This window comes from Podarcis filfolensis (assembly GCF_964270895.1).
Source record: "Podarcis filfolensis genome assembly, chromosome: W".
Taxonomy (NCBI): Eukaryota; Metazoa; Chordata; class Lepidosauria; order Squamata; family Lacertidae; genus Podarcis; species Podarcis filfolensis.
Genome location: NC_139619.1, coordinates 17,797,724 through 17,815,377, shown reverse-complemented (window position 1 = coordinate 17,815,377; position 17,654 = coordinate 17,797,724). Strand labels below are relative to the sequence as shown.

General features: G+C 49.5%; 1 long non-coding RNA gene across 1 annotated transcript in view; it reads left to right on the top strand.

Annotated features, from left to right (window-relative positions):
* LOC310753877 overlaps positions 1–14,799 on the top strand; it is a 48,501-nt gene extending 33,702 nt beyond the window's left edge. The window contains exon 2 of the long non-coding RNA XR_014543482.1: positions 14,678–14,799. This is a non-coding gene — a long non-coding RNA (uncharacterized lncRNA). The remainder of the gene's footprint in view (positions 1–14,677) is intronic.
* The last annotated feature ends 2,855 nt before the right edge of the window (positions 14,800–17,654 follow it).

Sequence of the window (17,654 nt, the reverse complement as noted above, 5' to 3'; positions counted from 1 at the left end):
GACAGCAGCAGTGAAACGGTCAGGAGAAAAGTTACTGGCTGGGCGCGCGCGCCAAGTTCAAATGTACAGGCGCGGGGGACAGCAGGAGACCCGGATGGGGAACCAGCTCCTAAAGCCCGCCGGAGGGAGGGGGAAGGCTCAGGGGACTCAGCGTCAGAAGAGTCTAGAAAGGGCGAGACCCCAACGGTCAGGCGGAACCAGAGGCGGAAGGAACAGAGGAAGAGGTGGAGTAAGGCTAGAGTCTTAAATTGGTGTCTGGGGGGAGGAGACTCAGACGGAGCATCAGCGGTCTGACAGTTGAGACGTAGAGCTGCGCGCTGTGGCTCTGGAAGTGAAACTGAACTCCAATAAAGACTTTTGTACTTAACAACGAAGCAGCGTTGGTCCTTTGTGAGCTGGGACCTCGGGCAGCTCTGACAGATACGTATGAAATTTAAAAAGCATACAAGGGGGAGGGGGAGGATGAATTATGAATTATGGAGAGATGATCAAAGGGTAATTCAAGCCAAAGAAGTGCTGAAAGAATTCTTTGAAATAAATGAAAAACAAGGCACAGATAGGAAAATAATCTGGGATGCAAGCAAAGCCTATATGATATGGTTACCAGACGTTCCCATTTCCCGGGGGCAGTCCCCGGATTTACAAATCTGTCCCCAGACAAAATCCGTCCCCAGAATGTCCCTGGATTTCATTTAATGTCCCCGGATTTATATTTTAAGTGTTGTAGTGTGTCATGGCCACCTGAAGAAAAACATATTGCTGTGCCTCATTTTTCCTTTTAGTGCCTAATGCTAAAAGTGCCTTATTCTGAGGATCAAATGCTGTCTCTCTCTCTCTGTGCCTTATTGCTGTATTAGCAGAAACATTTATTATTTTATTAATATTTTTAGCTGTGCTTGCAGAATATAGGGGAAGGGGAAGGCGTCCATCATAGTCACAAGACAAGGCACTAACACCAGATGTTCTGGAACACAGGGTGTCCAAGTTGGGTGTTTTCCATATAGGACACAGGATGTCTGATAAGGAAGGGGTTTTTGCTTTGCTGGCCAAAGAGGGGTTTTTTGCTTTGCTTGCTGATAACAATATATGAGTCATTGCTAATATAATGAGCAAATATATGGAAAGAATAAGTAATCTTTATAAGGACATAGGAGGGTATAGGAAGGGTGATGTCCAAGCTTATTGGTTTAATTTTGCTGCATTACATGAATATGTAATGTCTGAAAAAGTTATATAACCCCATGAAACTGGGCCCAGAGGAAGGTCGTGCGACAGAGGAGACCACAGAAGAGAAGATATTACTTCTTAATTATTATTATTATTTAAATACCTTTTTTCCTTTTTTTAAAAAAAAAAATATGTTCCTGGATTCTTTGAAAAAATCTGGTAACCTTACTGTCAGGGAATCAGGAGCAGGAGCACTGGGGAGAGAGGATTGGGAGAGCGAAGGGGAAGAATCCGAGGGCAGCGTAGGGGAGTATGACAGTGGCCCGAGAGATTCCATGAGCTTCTCCAGCGAATCAGAAGATTCCCAGAAGGGGGCGCCGATGGTCAGGGCAAGGGGGGTCCCAGGGGGGACGCACCAGAAACAAGGAGCCAGAGGGGAACCCCAAAGCAGCAGTGGAGGATCGGGACCAGTTTCCCCACCAGAGCGTAGTGGGGGGGAAGAGTCACATGTGTCAGGGGCAGTGTCTCCTCCAGAGAGGGAGTCAGGGCTGACCACGCCTCCAACGGAGGGGAGGTCAGTTGCAGCTAGCCCCCCCCGAAGGGGGAAGCAGTGACAGCAGCAGTGGAACGGTTAGGAGGAAAGCTGCTGGCTGGGCGCGCACGCCAAGTTCAAATGTGCAGGCGCGCGGAACAGCAGGAGACCCGGATGGGGAACCAGCTCCTAAAGCCTGCCGGAGGGAGGGAGAAGGCTCAGGGGAATCAGCGGGAGAAGAGGCTAGACAGGGCGGAACCCCGGCGGGCAGGCGGACCCAGAGGAGGAAGGGGCAGCGGAGAAGGTGGAGCAAGGCTAGAATCTTAAATTGGTGTCAAGGGGGAGGAGACTCAGACGGAGCATCAGCGGTCTGACACTTGAGACGTGGAGCTGCGCACTGCGGGTCTGGAAGTGAAACTGAACTTCAATAAAGACTTTTATACTTAACAACGAAGCAGCGTTGGTCCTTTGTGAGCTGGGACCTAGGGTAGCTCTGACAGTATGCTCCGTCTCGCATAAAAACCTCGCAGCGTGAGTTGGTGCAGCGAGGGGCAAGACTTGGTGTTTTGCGAGCTCACGAAGATAGGCAAAGATGACTACAGAGAGCCAGGTGAAAGAACTGCAAGAAGCAGTCACGACGCTTTACGCAGAAGTAGCAGCATCCAGGAAAAGAGAAGAAGAAGCAGTAGCGCTCTGCCGGTATCTGCAGGCCAGGTGGGACCGTTGGGGGAAAGAGGGGCTGCCAGGACCCAAACCGGAGGGAGTTGGCCTCGGGAAGAGGGGGGGCAGCCTAGTAGCCCACTTCGATGGGAACCTGCAGCAATACCCTAACTTCAGAGCTGACGTGGTTTACGCGCTCAATTTGCTTCGGAAGGACTTTAGAGATGAGGAAGAGAAAGTGGGCTTCATAATCACTCATTTGCATGGGGAAGCAAAAGCGTGGCTGCGGAATTTGTGGCGCGAAGAAGACCCCGCCCTCAAAGATTCCGATGCATTTATCAAAGCTATGGACGCTTGCTTTAAATCTACGGTAGATGTAGATGTTGCTCGGAGGGAAATGCATGGACTACAGCAAGGGAAAGCGACGGTGAGGCAATATCACTCACGCTTTTTTGCCTTATTGAACGTGCTGGGCTGGGAGAAGGACTCTATTGCTGTCAGAGACCTGTTCTGGGAGGGGCTAAGTGGAGAGGTGAAAGATGAGCTGGCAAGAGGGGAACGACCGCAAAGTACCCAAGAAGTTGCCCAAAGAGCGTTGGCGATTGGTGTGCGCCTGGAAGGACGCCCTTGGAGCAGGGAGGAAGGACGTAAGGCAAGCAGCCCAGCCAGGACAACCCCTTTCTTTCCCAGAGAGACGGGGCGGGCGCTGTCCATGCCTCCTTTGGGAAGGGGAGAAGAGCCGATGGAGATTGGTGGTGCCAGGGCTCAGACTGCCAGCAGAGCCCAAACACCGGGAGCAGTCAAGGCGAAGGCTCCTAGAGGGACCAGGAAGTGCTACATCTGCGACAGTGCTCAGCACATGGCCAAAGAGTGTCCCCAGAGGCTCCAGAAGCACACTGCAGCCTCAGCAACAGTAAAGGGAACAAGTCAGCAGCCGAAACAGCTGCAGGGGGAAGAAGACGCCTGGTTGGAAACAGAGCCACTGGGGCCCAACCAGGCAAGTCAGTGAAGCAGTCCCCAGAGATTTTACAGCCCACAGACCCCCTCCCACCCAAACCAGTGGTGCAACTCACCGCATCGCTCCAGTTGCCCAATGGGCACACCATGCAAGTACCAATAACCATTGATTCTGGGAGCAACGCAGACTTTATAGGAGTGGACTTTATCAAGCAACATCGCATAGCACTCATGCCAGCCACGATGCCCCTAAACGTCGTCACGGTCGATGGCAGGAAGCTACTGGGAGGAGAGGTGGTACAGCAAACACCACCGATGGTGATGCAAATTGGAAACCACCGCGAAGTCATCAGCTTCAACGTCACCCACCTGTCAGACACGCCCATAGTGTTGGGTATGAGTTGGCTGGATAGGCACAGCCCGGCATTAGCATGGTACCAGCGGCAATTGACCTTCTGCTCCTCCTACTGCGCAGAACACTGCATCCAGACCCGCCAGGAGGAGGAGGGGCAAGAGGATGAACCGCAGTTACACCTAGGCATGGTGCAAGCGGTACCCAACAAGTACAAGGAGTTTTTGGAGGTCTTCTGCGAGAGGGAAGCAGATAACCTGCCTCCCCACAGGCCTTACGACTGCAAGATTGACCTCCTGCCGGGAGCGACGCTGCCGACTGGGAAACTGTATTCCATGTCTGAAGACGAACTGCAAGAACTCAAGGAGTTCATAGATCACAACTTGAAGCGGGGGTTCATCCAAGAATCTAAAGCAGTGGGGGGCAGTCCCGTGTTTTTCGTGAAGAAGAAGGACACGCCCCAACGCAGGCTCATAGTTGATTAAAGGATCATAAATTCCAAAACAAAGCCCGCAGCATTCCCCATGCCCAAGATCGACGACCTGCTCGCGACGGTGAGGAAGGGACGGATCTTCACCAAGTTGGATCTACGAGGGGCGTACAACCTTATACGCATGCGGGACGGCGATGAGTGGAAGACAGCCATGTTTACACCTTTAGGCACCTATGAATATCGTGTAATGCCTTTTGGTCTGCAAAATGGCTCCCATACCTTCCAAGCTTTCATGCATCACGTGTTAGCGGGACTCCTCTACAAGAAGTGTGTTTGCTTCCTGGACGACATCCTGGTCTTCTCGGAATCGCAGGAGGCTCACGAGAGGGACGTCAAGGAGGTCCTGCAGAGGCTACGGGAGCACAGACTTTACGCCAAATTAGAGAAGTGCCAGTTCGACATGACAGAGGTGGATTTCCTGGGCTACAAGCTGTCCGACAAGGGACTCGCCATGGACAGCACCAAGGTCCGCGCGGTGTTGGACTGGAAGAGCCCGCGCAATCGGAAGGAGGTCCAGAAGTTCGTCGGCTTCGCCAACTTTTATCGCAAGTTCATCAAAGGGTTCACGAAGGAGACGGCGGCCATCACGGACACCCTCAGCTCCAAGAAGAAGAAGTTCACCTGGACGGACCAGGCGGAGCAGTCCTTTCAGAGACTCAAGCGTCTCTTCGCGTCCGAAGAACAGCTGCTACATGTAAACCCCAGCAGACCATTGAGGGTTGAGACGGACGCCTCGGACAGAGCGGTGGGGGCCGTCCTGTTGCAGCAAGATCCGCAAGGGGAATGGAGGCCGTGCGCATTCTACTCCAGGAAACTCAGCAAGGCGGAACAGAACTACACCATCTGGGACAGGGAGTTGCTGACCATTCATGCAGCTTTCAAGGCGTGGCGGCACTTCCTCGTCGAAGCCAGACACACAGTGCAAGTCCGCACGGACCATAAGAACCTGGAGTACTGGCGCACGGCGCGGTTCCTGAACCAGAGACACATTCGCTGGGCGGAGTTCTTTGCGGATTTCGATTTCCGGATAGAATACATCCCGGGAGACAACAACGTCATGGCGGATGCACTATCCAGGAAGCCGCAGTATCTCGAGGAAGCGGCGCCGGTGGCGGCCAAGCACATTTTCGCACCGAAAGCGTGGGCGTGCGCTTCAGCTGCCGTGGACCTGGACGCGGTGCGTCGAGCGCTGCAGACAGATTCGTTTGCACAATCCAAGATGGAGGAGGTGCGAAAAGGCACAGCGAAGGACGACGAGTTCCAGATACGAGACGGACTGCTCATCCGCAGAGGGGCTCTCTACGTGCCCGGAGACGACCTCCGCGCGAAAGTCTTGCAGCAGCTACACGACGCGCCCAGCGCTGGGCACTTCAGCAAGGACAAGACGGCGGAATTAGTAACCAGAGACTTTTGGTGGCCCAAGGTGAGGGGAGAAGTCGCGGATTACGTCTCCAGGTGTGACACCTGCCAAAGGGCCAAGCCAGTACACAGGAAGCCGGCGGGTCTACTAGAACCCCTACAGACGCCGCTCGAACCGGGGGAGAAAGTGGCCCTGGACTTTGTCACAGATCTGCCCAGCTCGCGAGGCAAAACAGCGGTGCTCGTGGTCGTAGACATGTTCACCAAGATGGCGCACTTCATTCCGTGCGCGAAGGTGGCCACAGCGGAACAGACCGCCAAGCTGTTCATAGACCACGTGTTCAAAGCTCACGGCTTGCCGCGGTCCATCCTGTCCGACCGGGGTCGCCAATTCGTCTCCACCTTCTGGCAGAAGCTGCTGGGCATCCTGAACGTCAAGATCAACTTAGCGTCGGCACAACACCCGCAGACCAACGGACAAGCGGAGAGGGTCAACGCCATCATGCAGCAGTACCTGCGATGCTACGCCAATCAACAACCCTCGACCTGGGTGGACTACCTACCGCTGGCCGAGTTTGCCTACAACAACACGAAGCACGGGTCTACAGGAGTGACACCGTTCTTCGCCAATAATGGGCGGCATCCCAGAACTTTCCCGGGGTTAGAGACGAAGGGGGAGGGGGAGCCAAAGGGAGCAGAGCACTTGGCAGCAGAGTTACAGGAGGTCCACGAGCAACTCCGAAGGCAATTGGAACTGGCGAAACACGCCTACAAAATGCAGGCAGACAAGCACAGGAGAGTCGGGGAGGACATCCAGGTGGGGGACTGGGTCTGGTTAGCAGCCCAGGCAGTGCCGGCCAGGACGCTAGCTAAGAGGAAGCTCAAGCACAAGCAGCTGGGACCTTACCAGGTCGCGGCGCAAATCAATCCAGTGGCCTTCCGGTTGACACTCCCGGAGGGCTCCAGAATGCACCCAGTCTTTCATAGGTCAGTGCTCACACCCTACAGGGAACCCCACAGGTTTCAGGCGACAGGGAACGCGCCAGACCCACTTAACGAATCTCCGAAGAGGGAGGGGTCACGGAGGGCGACGCCACTCAACGAGGTCACGGAGATTTTGGACTCGAGGTGGGGGGAAGAGGGGGTGGAATACCTCCTCGCCAGGGAAGGTACCCCAGCCAGTGCCAACAGGTGGGTACCGTGCTATGCCGTGGAGGAGCACTATCTTAAAGACGAGTTCCATGCACTCTTCCCACACAGACCTATGCCGGCAGAGTATTTCGACGACTGGCTCTTCACACCCACACTGTCAGTCAGTACGTTCCAGGGTTTTTCATCAGCTGAAGAGACGACGCCGGACACTAGCTCCTCGGAGGGGTCTCTCTCGGGGTTTGCCACAGACCGCTCCTATTGGTGGGACACTCAACCGGAGGTGGGGTGGCGCAGGGAGCTGCTGCGGGGACCTTTGCAAGCAGTCTCACCAGAGGTACCCGGGGGAGGGGAGGACATGGACGTGTTGGGGGAGGATCCTGGATTCGAGCACATCAGCAGAGAGATGGAAGCAGAGGAAATTGACGTCGACGAGCCCGTTGCGGTTGGGCCGGATCCAGTGGACCGGCTACACACCAGGGGGGAAGAATGGTATCCCGCACTCACACCCACAGGACTGGAGCACCCGGAACCCACACCCGAAGAGGGGGAGGGGGGAAGGGGGGGCTTCGAGGGGGGGATGGATGTCAGGGAATCAGGAGCAGGAGCACTGGGGAGAGAGGATTGGGAGAGCGAAGGGGAAGAATCCGAGGGCAGCGTAGGGGAGTATGACAGTGGCCCGAGAGATTCCATGAGCTTCTCCAGCGAATCAGAAGATTCCCAGAAGGGGGCGCCGATGGTCAGGGCAAGGGGGGTCCCAGGGGGGACGCACCAGAAACAAGGAGCCAGAGGGGAACCCCAAAGCAGCAGTGGAGGATCGGGACCAGTTTCCCCACCAGAGCGTAGTGGGGGGGAAGAGTCACATGTGTCAGGGGCAGTGTCTCCTCCAGAGAGGGAGTCAGGGCTGACCACGCCTCCAACGGAGGGGAGGTCAGTTGCAGCTAGCCCCCCCGAAGGGGGAAGCAGTGACAGCAGCAGTGGAACGGTTAGGAGGAAAGCTGCTGGCTGGGCGCGCGCGCCAAGTTCAAATGTGCAGGCGCGCGGAACAGCAGGAGACCCGGATGGGGAACCAGCTCCTAAAGCCCGCCGGAGGGAGGGAGAAGGCTCAGGGGAATCAGCGGGAGAAGAGGCTAGAAAGGGCGGAACCCCGGCGGGCAGGCGGACCCAGAGGAGGAAGGAGCAGCGGAGAAGGTGGAGCAAGGCTAGAGTCTTAAATTGGTGTCAAGGGGGAGGAGACTCAGACGGAGCATCAGCGGTCTGACACTTGAGACGTGGAGCTGCGCGCTGCGGGTCTGGAAGTGAAACTGAACTTCAATAAAGACTTTTATACTTAACAACGAAGCAGCGTTGGTCCTTTGTGAGCTGGGACCTAGGGTAGCTCTGACACTTACTATATGAGAGGATTTGGAATACAACAAATGGGGAGGATTAGGAAGGGTAAAAAGAGTAATATCATGGAAATAAATAAACAGATTAGAGAAAATGAAAGAGAGTTGGTAAAAAACCCTAAAAATGAGAAAATACTCCAAAACATAAAAATTTTACAATCCCATATATCCAATTTAATAAATAAAGAGGTGGAAAACAAAATCAAATGGACTAAACAAAGATATTTTGAATCGGCCAATAGACCTGGCAAGATGCTGGCCTGGTTAACAAAGACAAGTGGAAAGAGTTATAAATAAAGTAACAGACCAGGGAAAAGAAATTATCAACCCAGACCAAATTAAAGATAAATTTATGAATTATTACAAAAAACTATATGAATTAGAATGCAAAGATGAGAATAAAGTTAAAAAATATCTGATAGAAAACAAGTTGCTGGAGATTGAGGAGGCTGAACGTAGCCTACTAAATTCAAATATAGAAACAGATGAAAATAAAGAAGTGATAAGGAAAATGAAAGTTGGAAAATCACCAGATGGGATTTCGATAATATATTATAAAAAATTAGAAGAAATAGTTATCCCTAAGCTTAAAAAAATCATGAATGAGATAATGGAGAAAGGGAAAACCCCAGAATCCTGGCACAAAGCACTAATAATACTCTTACCAAAACAAGGTACGGATCTGAAAGTTAAGAATTATAGACCAATTTCACTACTAAGCATGCATTATAAAATGTTTACAGGTATCCTGGCTAACACGCTGAAAAATTTCTTAAATAGGGTAATAGGAAATGACCAAGCCGGCTTTTTGCCAGGGAGGCAAATAAGAAATAATACAAGGATAATTATTGACTTACTGGAATATACAGAAATGAAACCAAGCAAAAAGGTAGCAATGCTACTGGCAGATGCAGAGAAGGCTTTTGACAGCATGTTGTGGAACTCCTTAATTAAAACTTTTGAGAGCTTGAGAATAGGAAACAGCATCATGAATGGAATTAAGGCAATTTATGACAACCAGAAAGCCAAAATAATTATAAATGATGAAATCACTGAAGAATTTAATATAGAAAGAGGGACTAGACAAGGTTGTCCCTTGTCCCAACTCTTATTTATCACAATGTTGGAGTCTCTCTTAATAGCAATAAGGAAAGACCAGGAAATAAGGGGCATCAATTTAGGTAGCCGATATTACAAGCTGGGCTGGGATCCTGTTACCGAATTAGAATGTTTACAGCTAATTAAAACACTCAAGAATGGCAAAGCTCCCGGTGAAGATATGATTCCTCCTGAGGTGCTTAAACTAAATGCCCAGTGGTGGGCTGCTTTTTTGGCCCAACTTTTTACGGTAATAAATGATACATGCAAAATCCCAGAAAATTGGAAACTGAGCCTGGTAGCCCCCATCTATAAGAAGGGCGACCCCCAAGACCCCTCAAACTATCGCCCCATAAGTCTCCTGGACATTGTCTATAAACTTTATACTCGTCACCTGTTAAATAAATTGGTTGACTGGGCTGACCACTCTAACTTGCTTAATCCGGAACAGGCAGGGTTTAAAAAGGGCCATAGTACAATAGGCCATTGTTTGGTATTACAGACAATGATAGATAAGTATACAAAGACATATAAGAGCAAACTTTTTGTGGCTTTTGTAGATCTTACATCTGCTTTTGACTCAATCTGTAGGGACAAATTATGGCAAAAACTATATGACACAGATATAGATAGACGACTTTTCAAAATACTTAGAGAGTTACATACAGACATCACAGTTAAAATTAGAACTGGGATGTCAGGCAACTATACTGACCCACTGCCACTGGGGAAAGGGGTTAAACAGGGCTGTTTGTTAGCGCCGTTCCTCTTTAATTTCTATATAAACGACATTGTTCAACATATGGCAAAGTATAAGTCATCAGCTCCTGCCCTGGAAGTCAAACACCTGAATATACTGCTATATGCTGATGACATGGCGGTCATGGCACTCACTCGAAGGGGCCTACATAGCATGCTGGAGGGGCTCGTAGCTTATTGTTCCCAAAACTCTCTAAAGATAAATTATGATAAAACAAAAATTGTGGTATTTACTAGAGCTCGCCACACATTCAGATGGTCTTTAGATGAACACAAAATTGAAGAATGTCTTCTCTTTAAATATCTTGGTATCACTTTCCAAGCTACATCTAGCTGGCTTGCCCACTTCAAGACTGTAGCCCTTCTAGCACGTAGGACAATTGGTGCTCTGCTCAGCTTTTTTTATTCGAGGGGAGGGCCAGTGGCGTAGCGTGGGGGGTGCAGGGGGGGCCGGCTGCACCGGGCGCAACATCTGGGGTTAGGGCAAATCCACAGGTTAGGGGGCGCAAATCCACGGGTTAGGGGGCGCAAATCCACGGGTTAGGGGGCGCAAATTACTTGCCTTGCCCCGGGTGCTGACAACCCACGCTACGCCACTGGGGAGGGCAACTGGAGACCCCGGCACTAAAAACTTTTGTTGGAAAAGTGATTCCCCAGATGTTATACGGAGTAGAACTCTGGGGATGGAATCAGAAGCTGTTAGAACGGCTTGAAATCTTCCAAAATTTTTATCTCAGAAGAATTCTAGGCCTCCCTCAGAGCACTCCGGCAGCTTTCCTAAGAGTGGAAGTAGGATTACCCTCTGTGTCTGCCAGGGCCCACTTAAGATTCCTGCGTTTTTTCACCAACCTCATAGATGCCCCAAACACCTTATTGGCTAAACAAGCCTTTGTATCATTACAAAATAATACCACTTGGCATAAAAATCTACTAGATATTTTATCTAGATACAACCTACCTGAGTTTAATACTCTCAAATTGTGGAGCCCTGATAAAGTTCGGGAATGGATCTTTGAAAAAGACGCTTTTTTGGACTCCACTAAGATAAAAAACTCTGGGTTTTCCTACTGGTTCCCTCGAGTAAAAGCAGTCAAAATCTGTGCCAACTACTTGGTGGAGATCACTGATCCCACCCTTCGGAGAGCTTTTACTATGGCACGGTTCCAAACATTGCCAACTGCTTATTTGACCGGTAGATACACAAAAACCCCAGTAGAACACCGTTTATGTCCTTGCCTTATGAAAATTAAAGAGGATCTTACACATTACCTCCTCTATTGCCCCATTTACTCGGGCTTTAGAGACGCATTGCTGCAAATTATACCCAATTCTATAACCAGTCCTGAAGATAGAGTAAAATTTTTGTTAGTTGATGCAAACCCACGCATTACCCATGTGGTAGCGGTTTTTGTGATGAAGGCCATGAAAGCCAGGGAAAGATTTATGGACGACAATGTAAAGACCCCTTCATCGTCCGTTTAACTCGTTGCTCGTTTTCCCTCCTTTTCTATTCTGTGGGAAGAAGGTTTTGTTGGCATAGTATGTAATGAATTTTAATATTTTTAACTATTGTAGTGTTGATGTTTGTGCACAGGCATGGTCCTCACAATAAATGGATTTGATTGATTGATTGATACAAGCTGATGATGTGATTATAACTACTGAAAACCCAATTGAAGGCATACAAAAAGCACTAGGGAAAATGAATGAATTTGGCAAGGTCTCAGGATTTAAACTGAATAAAGATAAATCTTATTAACAAAAAATATGGGAGAGAAGGAAGAAGAAGAGGAGGAGTTTGGATTTGATATCCCGCTTTATCACTACCCGAAGGAGTCTCAAAGCGGCTAACATTCTCCTTTCCCTTCCTCCCCCACAACAAACACTCTGTGAGGTGAGTGGGGCTGAGAGACTTCAGAGAAGTGTGACTGGCCCAAGGTCACCCAGCAGCTGCATGTGGAGGAGCGGAGACGCGAACCCGGTTCCCCAGATTACGAGTCCACCGCTCTTAACCACTACACCACACTGGAACAAGAGGACCTAGAAAGAATAATGGGTCTAAAAACCACAAACAAAGTAAACTATATGGGGGTGTGGATTACAAATAAGAACACTGATTTATTTAAAGACAATTATATAAAAAAATGGAAGGAAATTAAAGGAAATTTAGAAAATTGGAGTAAATTGAAGGTGTCATTATGGGGCAGAATATCAATGATTAAAATGACAGTACTTCCCAAAATCATCTTTCTCTTTCAGACAATTCCAATAATTATTGGGACAAAATGTTTTAAAGATTGGCAGAGGGACCTGGCCAATTTTATTTGGCAGGGCAAAAAAGCAAGAATGAAATTTAAATTGTTGACGGAACCCAGAGAAAGAGGAGGGTTTTGTTACGAAAAAGGAGCAATGCAGCTGAGTGCTCCAGATGGCTGGAAAGCCAAACAGGATGTTGATGTTTTGGGACTGTACCATGGGAACAAAGGGACAGTCTATTCTGTGCACTGAGCACCGGATGTTAGCTCAGAGTGTCACATGACCCTGTACTGGAAGTACATGGGAGGAGTTTTTCTCTCTCTGCTGTTGGTGTTAAGAGAGTGCAGACACGTTTTCTCTGTACTGCTGGAAAGACAGAAATAAAGGCATGTAAATACATTTCTGTCTGTCTCTCTCCCCTCCCTGGGAATGAGGGGGGAGGAGTGGTTGTGTTCTTCTCACGTTTGAGGAGGATCGCCGACAGAGATCTGGCCTTGTCTTGCCGGGAGTCGAGACGGGGGAGATCAACAAGGAATCCAAGCCGGGCACCTGGAGAGTGGCCAATTCCTCTGACTAAGGCTTGAATTCCGACAACTGGTAGCAGTCGCCGGTGGTTATCTGATCCATGGGAATCAGCATGAGAGGTGAGAGGTCGATGGATCGTGTGCCATCCTCTGCACCAAGGAAAGAAGATAACGTCTGCATTGCAGCCAGAAGCTGAACAGACGGCTGGACACCAAGAGGGGGTGTTTTCCAAGCAACGGAGCCCCAAAAGGTATGCTGACTTTTGGGCTAAAATTTTGAACGCAGATTGATTCATTCTCTGGTTCACAGGAGCTGTGTTTGGAAAAACAGCTCTGAGAGCAAAGGCTTGCATACCAGGCATTTTTGTGGTAGATAAGAATTCCTGTCTGAAGAAAGGTATGCACAGTTGCTAAGCAACGACCTGTTACGAAAAAGGAGCAATGCTGCTGAGTGCTCCAGATGGCTGGAAAGCCAAACAGGATGTTGATGTTTTGGGACTGTACCGTGGGAACAAGGGACAGTCTATTCTGTGCACTGAGCACCGGATGTTAGCTCAGAGTGGCACATGACCCTGTACTGGAAGTACATGGGAGGAGTTTTTCTCTCTCTGCTGTTGCTGTAGAAAGAGTGCAGACACGTTTCTCTGTACTGCTGGAAAGACAGAAATAAAGGCATGTAAATACATTTCTGTCTGTCTCTCTCCCCTCCCTGGGGAAAAGGGGGGGAGGAGTGGTTGTGTTCTTCTCACGTTTGAGAAGGATCGGCCGATAGAGATCTGGCCTTGTCTTGCCGGGAGCCGAGACGGGGGAGATCAACAAGGAATCCAAGCCGGGCACCTGGAGAGTGGCCAATTCCTCTGACTGAAGGCTTGAAGATTCCGACAAGTGGTAGCATACGCCGCTGGTTATCTGATCCATGGGAATCAGCATGAGAGGTGAGAGGTTGATGGATCGTGTGCCATCCTCTGCACCAAGGAAAGAAGATAACGTCTGCATTGCAGCCAGAAGCTGAACAGACGGCTGGACACCAAGAGGGGGTGTTTTCCAAGCAACGGAGCCCCAAAAAGGTATGCTGAATATCGGGCTAAAAGTGTGAATGCAGATTGAATATTCTCTGGTTCACAAGAGCTGCGTTTGGAAAAACAGCTCTGAGAGCAAAGGCTTGCATACCAGGCATACTTGTGGCTAGATAAAGAAAAGAGGTATGCACAGTTGCTAGGCAACGACGGTCAGTACAGTGGAAAGTTACTGACACCTGGGGCTGGCTCAGTGAGAGCGAGAGTTGTTTTGTCTTCGCTTCTTTGCAAGGACTTTGAAACAGTTTGCCTGCCTGAGAGAGGCTGTAAACAGCTCAAAAGAGACTTTTGGATTTTACTAGCACGAGAGTGAGAGGTGAGACTTGGATTCAAAATGGATGCCAAGAAGGGGGGAGCTTTGCCTTACCCGCCTCCCCTGACAAATGACAATTATTCATCTTGGTCTGTAAAGATGAAGGTCCTGCTGCAGAATCAGAGGATTTTTGGGGTGATTGAGAACCCCATCCCTCAAGCACCAACGCGAGGTTGGGAATCACAGAATGTGAAGGCCAGGACGGCTATAATTCTGCGTGTCTCGGATGATCAACTTGTGCATATTCAGGATTTGGAATACGCGCGTGAGATTTGGGAGACGCTGCGTAGAACACACCAGAGGGATGCTGGTTCTTCAGCGTTACTGTATTTTGAGAAGCTGACCAATCTGAGGCTTGCGCCTGATGGAGATGTTCAAGCGCACCTGACGGAAATGAAATATCTGCGCCAACAGATGGTGGAACGCAATTTCCGTCTGCAGGCGGAAGTGTTTTGCTTCATGATGATTAACAGCTTAAATCGGACTTACAAAACGGTTGCCAGTCAGCTTGGTTCCCTTCCGGCGCAAGATTTGACCGCGGAGAGGGTGTCTGCCGTTGTTTTGAATGAACACGACAGGCTTGCTGCACTGGAGGTGAAGGACAGGGGGAGGGAGGAACGGAGTTCTAATTCCCCCACTGATGTTGCTACTGGAGAGGATGCTGTAGCTTTGAACGCTGTCCGATGTTACAATTGTGGACAGGCTGGGCATCTTCAGCGGAACTGTAAGAAGCCACGCCAGCCGAAAGGAGTAAAGGGCCGCTCAGCAAAGCCTGAGGCAGCAGGCAAAGGTCATACCAAGTCTTCGGTGAAACCTGCAAAGGCTTTGATGGCGAAAGGAACCACGCCAGATGTTGGACACTCTTTTATAATCGATACGGGCTGTTCTGTTCATATGTCCCCACACAAAGGACTCTTTTCAACGTTTAAGAAGCAAAGCTTCGCTGTGAAACAAGCCAACGGTCAGGAGCTGGACGCGACCGGGATTGGAACTGTGTATCTTAAGAGTCTGAACCTGACTATACACAATGTTTACTTGGTTCCTAAATTGAAGTTCAATCTGCTGAGTGTTTCGCAGATTGCAAAGAAAGGACTGAAACTGTCCTATGATGCTGAGAGCTGCAAGATCTTCAAAGATGGAGAGTTATATCTTTCTGCCAGAGAGAAAGCTGGACTGTATTTGTTGACTTTTGAGCAAAGTGATTACATGGAATGTAATTCTGAGTCTAACTTGATTTCTCTTGCAAGTGTGACCAAAACGAGCGCCAAGAAGGTGGCCAGGGTCGACAGAGCGTTTCAGCGGGTGTATGCTGATGTGATTGGTTCTCTACAACCATCTAGAGGCAATGCAAGATTTTATCTTGTGTGTGTGGATCATTTCTCTAACTTTGTCTGGATTTATATGTTAAAGAGGCCACAGGAAGCCTTGGAAAGGTTTCAGGAGTTTTGTGACAAGGTTAAAGATATGCATGATGCTAACATTGATTGTCTTTTGACAGTTGAGAAGCAGGTTTTTCTTTTACAGGATTTCCAGAGGTTCCTGCAGAAGAAAGGGATAAGACACAAGGTTGCTGTTTCAGCGGAAGCGTGGAACAGGGGTGTCTGTGTACGGGTGAACAAAGAATTGCAAAAGGGGATGAATGCGCAATTGCTTAGTTCACATCTGCCACATGAGTTCTGGGCGGAGTCACTCATGTCGTTTAGCTATGCGTGGGTGAGAAAGGTTTCAAAAGAGTTGGGAAGTTCTCCTTTTGAGAAACTGTTCCAGAGAAAACCTTCTGTTGCCCATTTCAAGGTTTTTGGGTCCCATGTGAGGACAGAAGCTCCAGGTGGAGTAAAGAATGCCAGAGGCATTTTTGTGCGATATGAAAAGGGTCTCTACAGAGTAATTTTGTCTGAATCTGGTCAGGTGATTCTCACAAAATTCCTAGAGAGTGCTCCTAAACAGGAGAGAGCGATAGTACACACATTTCCCACAGAGGACGATTCAGATGATGATGATGATTTTACAGATTACAGTGGTACTGAGAGCGACAGTGATAGCTCAGAGAGCTCAGTTGTCACAGTCATTGAGAGGAAATCTCACACAATGGATAGACCTTCACAGGTGAAGGATGAACCACTGTTTACTATTGGAACTGGTTCTCCTAAGAGTCCTGAGACTGAACCAGTGAGCAGAGAGGATCAGCACCTCTTACGCAGGTCTGAGAGAGTCACAAAGGGTGAACCACCCAAAAGGTACTCAGAAGAGTTTGCTAACTTAGCTGTTGCATGTGTTGCTGTTGTACACAACCGGGGACAGGTTGGAGCTGTGTCTAAGTCAGAGACAAAGACACAACAGAGAGTTGCTAGCCAAGGTAATGCAGATGCACTCATTCCTTGGAAGCCAGATAATCAGAGAGGTACACTGGGGAAACCAGTGGCGGGTAGTTCCAAGGGTGGAACTGAAACAACAGGGGAGTGTTATGTGTATAACAACTGTTTGTTTTCTTCTCTGGATCACGCTTTGCTTGCCGCAACACGCATTGATTCTTTTGGGGGAGGTTGTTACGAAAAAGGAGCAATGCTGCTGAGTGCTCCAGATGGCTGGAAAGCCAAACAGGATGTTGATGTTTTGGGACTGTACCGTGGGAACAAGGGACAGTCTATTCTGTGCACTGAGCACCGGATGTTAGCTCAGAGTGGCACATGACCCTGTACTGGAAGTACATGGGAGGAGTTTTTTTTCTCTCTCTGCTGTTGCTGTAGAAAGAGTGCAGACACGTTTCTCTGTACTGCTGGAAAGACAGAAATAAAGGCATGTAAATACATTTCTGTCTGTCTCTCTCCCTTCCCTGGGGAAAAGGGGGGAGGAGTGGTTGTGTTCTTCTCACGTTTGAGAAGGATCGGCCGATAGAGATCTGGCCTTGTCTTGCCGGGAGCCGAGACGGGGGAGATCAACAAGGAATCCAAGCCGGGCACCTGGAGAGTGGCCAATTCCTCTGACTGGCTTGGAGAGTTACTGACACGTGGGGCTGGCTCAGTGAGAGCCTGGGAACTCAAAGTTGTTTTGACTTTGAGACAGCTTGCAGTTTGCCTGCCAGAGAGGCAGTAAACACCCCGGAAAAGACTTTTGGATTTTACAGGCTCGAGAGTAAGAGCAGAGACTTGGGTTCAAAAATGGATGCCAAAGAGGGGGGAGGATTACCTTGTCCCCCTCCCCTGAGTGCCGTGGTTCTGGATGAACACGACCGCCTTGCTGCTCTGGAAGTGAAGGACAGGGGGAGGGAGGAACGGAGTTCTAATTCCCCCACTGATGTTGCTACTGGAGAGAATGCTGTAGCTTTGAACGTTGTCCGATGTTACAATTGTGGACAGGCTGGGCATCTTCAGCGGAACTGCAAGAAACCACGCCAGCCAAAAGGAGCTAAGGGCCGCTCAGCAAAGCCTGAGGCAGCAGGCAAAGGTCATACCAAGTCTTCGGTGAAACCTGCAAAGGCTTTGATGGCGAAAGGAACCACGCCAGATGTTGAAGACTCGTTTATAATCGACACGGGCTGTAATTTTCATATGTCCCCACACAGAGGGCTCTT